Source organism: Nicotiana sylvestris, chromosome 2, assembly GCF_000393655.2.
Source record: "Nicotiana sylvestris chromosome 2, ASM39365v2, whole genome shotgun sequence".
Lineage (NCBI taxonomy): Eukaryota > Viridiplantae > Streptophyta > Magnoliopsida > Solanales > Solanaceae > Nicotiana > Nicotiana sylvestris.
Genome location: NC_091058.1, coordinates 86,146,903 through 86,156,479, shown reverse-complemented (window position 1 = coordinate 86,156,479; position 9,577 = coordinate 86,146,903).

Here is a 9,577-nt window from a genome sequence, read left to right as displayed (position 1 = left end):
ACTCTAAAATAACGGTGCAGCATTCGAGCGGCAATAGAAGCGGGACGGACACCGTTCTTATTTTACTTCCTTTTTGTTTGTGGTTTGAAATCTATTCATTTGGGTGTAATTGGGTGTTACGTATGTTTGCTCACCAAGTAATTATTTTGCCATGCAATTAGGTGTAATTATATTCTATAATTATTAACGGGGAGTTAAGAATTGCGGGTAATTACATAGTGTAATTACCATGTTATTTTTGAATATCTTTTCTTTCTAATTTACTTTTTGATTTCTATTCTTTTTTCTTTTTAATTTTTTAAAAGTTTTTAAATTCTTTTTTTCAAATATTATTTTTGTATTATTTATTTTTTATTTCCTTATTTCTCATTTCCCAATATTTACTTCACGTGTTTCTATACAATTTCTCATATTTTATTTCTTTCTTAATTACTTTTCTTTATTTTTTTTATTAGATTTAGCTATGTTATTATTCTAATTTTCCTAAAAAATTATACCCGTAATCTTAGAAAAAATAAGTCGTCCATAAACTTGACTTATAATGAGTGATGTCATTAAAGTTAAACTTTATTATTGGATGAGGTTATATGCAAACTTAACTATGTTAAAATGATATATTACTTTTTAGTATTTAAGTAATATTTTCATTTTTCAACCTTTATTTTTTGTCATTCCATGTAGTTGCTCATACTTTTTCTTCTTCATTTAGCATAATTGTGCTATTATTCTAGTTTTGAAACTCCTCCTAATATTAGAAATAATGAATCATTAATAAACTTAGCATATAATGAGTGATGTTTATTAAAATAGGATCTCATTGTTGAATGAGGTTATAAACTTATGTTTTTCTTTTCTTTTGGATTATATTTACTTAAATTATGTTGAAACTTATTTTATGTTATGTTGTAATTTTACATAAGAGTATTACGTTGAAAAAATTAGATTTTGGATTTTATGTTATATTTTCGCTTTTATTTTATTTGCTTCAGTAGTATTCACTTAGTAATCCAGATCGCATGTCATTCATTTTTCAGTTAAAGTTGATAGATTATTTTTTGTAAAATATTTGAGTAATGTTATGACATTATATTTATAAATATTAATTATTTTATCAAGCATGCAGTACATGATGTTCTTACATTAAAGTAAAATATTATTAATTTAAAATATATCAATTATTTTTACAATATTAGTTACAGATATATGATAAGTAACAAACATATTTTCAAGAAGCAATATCTATTTTAAATGTCAAATTTAATATTATTTATAAATGCATATATTTGTTAAATCTTAACTTTTTATTTTCTGATAATTAATTTTATATTTAAAATTTAATCTACTTGTGTAACTACGCTTGTGCAACCAAACAGTACACTTGTAAACAGTTCACCTTAAGGGATGCCTCACGTTCACTGTTGCGGGCGAAGGCCTTCATAAGGTCCTCGTCTCGCTCCCTCAAATCCTCGACCTTGCACTTCAATTGATCCTCCCTCTGTTTAAGCCCTTCGCGGAACAGTTGGAAGTCAGGGTCCTGGTTGTAGATGTTGGTCATTGCACGATGCTTAGTGCGATATTCTTGATATTTGGAAGACATCTTCCCGTTCCTCTTCCTTTCCCGGCGCTTGCACTCGATTTCCTTGATAAGGGCCTGACACAACAAGAAAAAAGTTAAAATAAAAAGACAGGTCGACAATAACAATGCATACCCAACGATGAAAAGGAAAATAAAGACATCTACCCGCAAGGCCATGCCGACGACGTTCTAAGACAACTCCATGTCGCTCATCGCTCTAAGCGCCTCGCTCTCGGGGGCAACACATAAAGGGGCAAAAGCAGACGCCACCTGATCATAGTTCGACAACAAGTTGTAGTCCCCTAGGACAACTATATGACGATCAGAACCCTCCACTCTGACCTCCACATGAGTATGGCATTCTAAAAGCTCAAAAACATCCTCCAGGTCGACGTCCGAACCCGAGCCTCCGCCTTCGACAGTAGGCCCCCTCTGACGTTAGATGATGCACCACATTCAGCGGAGCGAACGGAACCACCTCATGGGTAAACCCCTTCCGTTTAGGGAGACCTCCCCGCCAAAATGGTGTGAGCACGTGATTTTTGCCATATGTGAGAATTACTCCCAAAATTTCAAAATAAAATAATTTTCCTTTGTGCGCAATTTTGAGGATTTTCGTGGCATTTTTGGATAATTATTTCATTGATTAGATTAATAAAAAAACACAAAATATGTCGCATTTGCATTTAGGATTTAATTCTACAATTAGGAGCAATTAAGTTTGTTTTACAAGAACAAAAATCAAAAAAATAATGTACGTCGCATTTTAGCATTTAATGTCCAAATTGTGTGATTTTATCATAATTGCTATTTAATTGTGTGTTAATTGTTATTAAGAGTTAATTAGCACTTTTATAAATTAATTTATTTCTATTGGATAATTTAGGATTTTTAGAATTTAGTTTTAGTTTAAGAAAAAATAAAAGAAGAAAAAAGAAGCAATGGAAATAAGAAAAAAATCGGATTGGGCCACCTTTTAATTTAAATCAACCAGGCCCATACCAAATAACCCCCACCGGGTTGACCCGACCCAGTCCTCCCCATAACCCAAACAAATCCCAACCCCCCATTTTCATTTTTCCAACCCCAAAACCCTAAAAAAAGTCACCCGCCCCCTCCCCTCTTCATCTTCTCCAAACCACCCTCCTTTGCCCCCTCACCTCCATGGCTGCCTTCATCGAGCTCCAACCAGTTGTTGCTGCTTTATCCATCGTCGTCAAGCTCCAGCCATCGACGACCAACACCCCAGCCAGCCCCATCGCTTCTGAGCAACCACCAAGCCGGCGACAAAACAAACCAAACGTTGTTGCTTCTTCTTCTTCGTCATGGCCGCTGCTTCACCCATCGTCTCCAGCTTACCACCAATATCCCAACCTCCCATCCTCATCTTCTCCAAGCGACCACCCCCATGGCTGCTTCCTCCATCTTCGTCGGAACAACCAAGCGACGAACGTCATGGCCGTTGCTTCTTCTTCTTCGTCAGCGTCACCAGCTGCCCCCTCCTTCTTTTCCGTCGAGCAGCAATAGCTCCAAGCCACAGCTGCTTCGCCCCTCGTCCTAAACAACCCCTCCATCTCCATCTCCCATGGCTGCCCTTCTGCATCTTCTTCGTCCCCTTCATCAGGGCTGCTACTGCTTCATCCGTCGTCGTCCAGCTCACGACCAGTCAGTCGCAACACCAACCAGCACACACGCAAAACAGTTTTAAGCTGAGGTTGGTTTGAGGTCTTCACCGTTCGTCGAGGTTCCGTTCGAATCCGTGTCTGTTAGTCAAGCGTCGAAACAGTGTTGCGAACGAAGTTGTGTTTCATCGAAAGTTCAACATTGTTCGACGTCGGATCATTAGCATAAAGGTCAACCATAATTCGTTCATGGATTTTTGTTGCTTTGTCTTTGGTTTCGCTTTAATATGTGGTTTCATTTTTGAACATTTTCGCATGATATTCCCACTGCATATTCGTTGAAATTTTGTGTGTGCGCGTTTTAGACGACTTTCCTACTGATTTGAGTTCGATTGATGCTCAAGTTAGTGATTGAAATCTACTCGCTTGTTCCGTTAAGTTTGTTCGGATATGAATCTGACTCTGTTGATTAATTCATGAACGTTGTCGATTAGGAGTTTGTTTGGCGAGTTTGTTTATTCAGAGTTTGATTATTAATTGGAAATTGATTAGATGAATTGGTTATAGCTGCTAAAGTTTGGTTAATTGACTTAGGAGGATTGGATATAGTTGATGGGGTAGAATGGTAATTTCAGTATTTTCAGGGGCATTTTCGGGATTTTAAGTTTTAAAAAAAATGATTAATGGGTGCTATGTCCACTAAGTACTAAAAAATATTAAAATAATATATTATTTAATACATAGTGGGGGACAAAACATGATGGTGGGAATTAATACATTATTTAGTGCATAATGGGGGACAAGACGTATGGTAGTGGGAAATAATGCATTGTTTAATATAGTGGGGGACAAGACATATGGTGGTGGGAATTAATGTATTTGTTTAATATAATGGGAGGCAAAGCATGCAGTAGTGGGGAACAAGGCATGCAAGTGTGGGAAGAATATTTCGGATTAGTTTAAGTCTTTCAAGGCAAGAGTTTTGTTATAAATATGGTCATTTCAATACCAAAAAGGGGGGAGTTTTTTTAGAGAGGATAAGAGGATTTTCTGAAAAATCTGGAGAGGATAGGTTTTACGCAGTACAGGTTTTACACAGAGGGGCTGGTTTTTGGAGGAAGAAAATCGTTTCTCTTCCAATTTTTCTTAGAGTCTAGGCTGGATTTTTAACATATAAAAGTTCAATAATTTGAGAGTAAAAAAGAGGCTGATTATTTCTGGATTTTCATTGAGGTTTTAAGTGGTTGTTGAGTTTGTTATTTCTGGTCTGCGTTGGTTAGTGTGGGTGCAGTTTCATTGAGTGTGCTGGAATCCTGTTGGTTTTCAAATCTGTCACTAGGTTTCTGTTTACTGGTTGTTGCTGGCTATTACTGTTGTTGACCGCACCTTCATCTTCTTGTATTTCCTTTATCCAGGTACATGTTCTACAGCTCTCAAATTTAAAGGAAAGGAAGTAAAGAGTTGTTGTAATGGATTTATGAAAATAACTGTTTCTTTGTGTTTAATTTGATGTATAAGCAGTAATTCATTTGATATTTCATAGTATGTATTGGAATTATTTTGAAATGCATAAACTGGACTGATTGAATCTATTTCTACAAACAAGGAATATCAATTGTAATTAATCTTAGTTGGTGATTACTAGTTATGAAATATACTGTATTTAATTCTTTTGTTCAGTAGTCGTGAAACAGTTTCAAATAGTTTTACGTCACAAAACAGGTTCAAATAGTTTATGGAAATCAGCATGTTAGTTTAATAGGTCTAATTCTGAAATCGCGAGTTCACTTGAGTAAATAACATCATTTTAAATAGCAATGTAAATAAGGTTATTAACTAATGCTAGTTCTCGAATGTTAGTGATTAATGTTAGCTTGATGTCAGTTTTAAGCATTGATGCATTTTTCAACAAATCGTAAAAAGAGCTCAAAAATGGCTTTATATTCCACATAGTTAACTCCAATAATTCAATTCATATGATAAAGCTAAAGTTGAACTGGTTCGAAATGGTAGCTGGTTTGTTAATATTTACAACGGCAGGCAGCGGATCTTAAGTTAGGTAGCGGGTTCAAACTAGAAGGTGTTTCCTTTTGGACCCGGACTTGAACTTGAAGCTCGAACTTTTAATGCTAATTAAATAGGATTTTTCTTTATTCTTAGAGACCAATGAATAGAAAATCATAGTTGCTTTAGGATATACTTGAATAAAAAATGAGATGAGCCTCGCCGAATAAAAAATACAAAATTGCGGGGCCCTCAATAAATATTTGTTTTAAAATACTTAGACTTAGGGACGGACCGTTTAGCCAATTCCACGGCCTTCCACAAAAGATAACAACGCGCAAGTCACTTCCGGCGCTTTAAATTATTTACTTTCTTAAACTCGGGTACACATTTATGTGACCCAAATCCAAATCTCAACGAAGTCGAAATGTGTCGTTAATCACGGGTACATTGATTGTGACGTGGTTTGAGATGTATTTCCATGACATTGCAAATTCCTTTAAAAAAATAATGAATGAGACGAGCCTCGACAAACAAGAATACACAAACTGCGGGGCCCTCAACGGACAGTTATTTCAAATGCTTAGATTTCGAGACAGGCCGCATAGCAAACTTTACGGCTTTTCTCAAAATAACAACGCGTTAGTATCTTTAGGCGCGTATTTAATAATGTTATCTTCCTAAACTCGGGTGCACATTTATGTGACCCAAATCCAAATCTCAACGAAGTTAGAACGTATCGAAAATTGCGGGTACATTTATGTGGCACAATTCGAGATCCATTTTCACGACGTTGCAATTCTTTGAATAAATAATAACAAAAGCGGTAAATAGTTAAATTTGCACGTAGGTTCATAATTGTATAAAATCAGATAATCAAGCCGAATATGACAGTTGAGCGACCGTGCTAGAACCACGGAACTCGGGAATGCCTAACACCTTCTCCGGGTTAACAGAATTCCTTATCCGGATTTCTGGTGCGCAGACTGTTAAACAGAGTCATTCTTTTCCTCGATTCGGGATTCAACCGGTGACTTGGGACACCACAAATATCCCAAGTGGCGACTCTGAATCTTTAAATAAAATCCCGTTTCGATTGTCCTTTAATTGGAAAAACTCCTTTTTACGCCCCTTTGCGGGGTGTAGCTGAAAAAGGAGGTGTGACAGATGGCACTGCCATAAACGTAGGCACAGGCGCCGTCTGCGATGCACCCGTCCTACTTTTACCAGTGTCCACGGCCACATCCTTCCCAAGCTCAACCCTACTCCTTTTCCTCAGTAACGACTCATCCCCATTAGAGAATTCGTCCACAAGGTGACGGGTCGGTACGAAAGAGGTCTCTTCCCTCACGACCGTATCGCGAGAAGGATCTCCCATATGTATAGGTTGAGCATGACCCTTCCGGACGGATTCACTCAAGGTAAATTGCATTCCTGCAGCAGCAACAACATGTCAAAATGCAGGGATCAAGGCCCTCCGCCTAGAAGCTTCTCGACCTGTCATCGTAAAGAGTCGTATCAATAAGACAATGGTATATAGTCAAGGAGCAACACAAGAGAAGACACTTACCAGATGAAACTCTCGGTCCAAAGCATTTCATGAAAGCGACCTAATCTCGAGTCTCCGTGGTATGGGGCATTAGACGAGCTACCTAATCCCTTATACCTATAATAGGGTGGGTGGATGCCCCATAGCTGCAAACGAAAAGCGAACAAACACTATAAGGAATGAAGAAGAAAATAAAGAGTAAAATAAGTGGCGACACTTACGATTCTCGTTACACCACTCCGGGAACCTAGCAGGGTCAGACACGATGTGTTCAATTCTGACGAAGAAGTACTTACGCCAAAATTTGCGATTTGCTCGGTCGTCAGTCCCAACCACCAGCCCTTTTATCCCACGGTGCCTCAAATGCACCATAATGCCCCTATGAAAACTGGGTGAAAACAATTGCAGAAGGTGGTGAACGGTAACCTCGCACCCCGCCAACTCTGCGTACTTTGTCAACAGCAGGAGTATTTTAAGCGTGTATGGGAAAAGTTGCACCGGGAAAACCTGATAAAATCGATAGAACTCTTCCGCTAACAGGAGAAGGGGGAAGAAATGACCGATCACGAAGGGGTACTCATAAAAAGCACAATACCCAGGTCTATGAACTTCCACAAAGTCCCTTCCTGCTGGAACCATATCAACATGAGCGTGGATGCTATATTTTGTACGGAGAGCATCAATATGAACTTGTTCCGTTTCAGAGAGCACGGGGATATGAGTAGTAGGAGGATCCTTGAGAAAGTTGCTTCGAGACATGGGGTGTCTCGGCAGCAACTCCTCCACGGTGGGAAAGATGTCCCTCTCTTCCATCGTCATGTCCTCACCGCCAAAGGGGAGTGCCACGGACAACGGGGTGGCGTCAGAAACCCCCGCACGAGATCGATGTGTTCTAGGCATCTCTTCGGCAGAAAAAGTGTTAAAATAACAGAGAAAGCTATGAACGAAGAATGGGAGAAGAAGAAGTAGAAAAATTGTTGGAGCAAACACGGGAGGGATGAGAAAGGATAACCAGAAATGAAATGGCCAAGAGTTTTTGTAAAAACAAACCCTCCACCTATTTATAGGATTGGGTGGCGCCAGAATCGTAGCGGAAGGCTGCAGAATGGCACCGAAATCAAAGCGACAAGCCCTCAACCACTGTCTCGAAAACACGCATAATGATGACGCACGTGGAAATGACGTCATTTACCGATAAGACACACTATCTGGTGTCTTGTTGAGCACGCTAACCTCCCATTGTTGGCTGAGCCATAACGCTTCGTAAAACCAAATTCCTCCACAAGAGTGGGTGGTGTCCGCTTATCAAGGATACACCAAGTTGCAACCTCGACAAGCAGAGGGACTAACTGTATGGGTCCAAATTTGGATGACCACGACCATTGACGAATAGGACAAATGACGAGATCTTTGTAGCTCGACGTCCTGTGGAGGACGACAGACATCGAACAGAGGATGCACGACTTTTACAGTAGTGTAGGCCCAACAGGGGGCATTAGAAATATTCTTTCGAATATTCCCTATGATATGTCTTTTAGGGTTCAGAAGGGGTTTGTCCCTTATATATAGCAGGAAAACAACTTTGTAGGGGGTGCTTTTTTACCTTTTTAGTGAAGAATACTGACTGTAATACTTTTCTACAAAAAAGATTGGCATTCTTAAAGTTCGGTCACTCATTCTCGCAAGATTAAGAAATATTATTTATTGTGTTAATCTTTTATACCTTTTGTTCTAGAGTTTTATTATACTAAGCTAAGATTTACCCCTTCATTCACTTTGTTTGATTTACTCAAAAAGGTTCCAATATCTTTTGAGTCAAACACCATTTTTACTCGTTACAGAGTAATAACTTTCTATAAAAGTAGTACATTTTTAAAAGAAATATGTGTTATAGCATTTCCGTGCTTTAACTTAGACAATGAAATCGTGTAGTGAATTAGTTTTGATCAATACGCTTATGTAAAAGTCACTCGAAATAATCAAAATATAAGGGTGTTTGACTTATGACTAAAAAGTCAATATTTGATTTAATATTTAATAAACTTGAGATATAAAATTTATTTAAATTTTGTATTTCTTCATTTCTTAGAAAAATTCTTAGTGAATATGTAATTATTTTGTGTTATTTTGTCTATTTTTGATACTAAGCAATAATATGTTTGGCATGATAGAAACAGAGTTGTAACTATCTTCCACATTTGAAATAATGGATTTGGAAAAATTTAATACCATATTAGGCATCAAGATTAAAATATATAGTGGGGATTATGTATTCATCAATCTTTGCTAAATAAATTAGAACTTAAACATAAAAGAAGTCGATGCTTTGCTTGACCGAAGTATCAAAGTAACTAAGAATAATCGAGGATTTGCGGCTAAATTAGATTGTGAATGCAAGCGCTATACGAAAGTCATTAGTGAGTTCTTTATTTTTATTAAGAAAACTAAAGATTTGAATCTGCAATACTCAAAATTTCTTATATAACTCGGTATATACGTGCAACGCACGTATCGAGATACTAATATCCTTAAAATTGTATACAAATTTAATTGCTATCCGTTTTAAGGGTAAACAAGGCGAAATTTTTCTTCCACTTACAAAACTTTAAGTTTTTTTTTTCAAATAAAATGCATATCGAAGCACAACTTCAGATTCCAAAAATTATTTCTCAACACAAATTCAAAAATTCTTTTCTCAAATTTCAACAAAATTTATGTCCAAACGCTAGTTTTATACTGTGGTTCAAGTTGTCATTTCTTAATCACTAATCTTATATTAGGAATAAAATGTTTTGTATTGAATTCAAAGTTTTATGAAAATTGAAG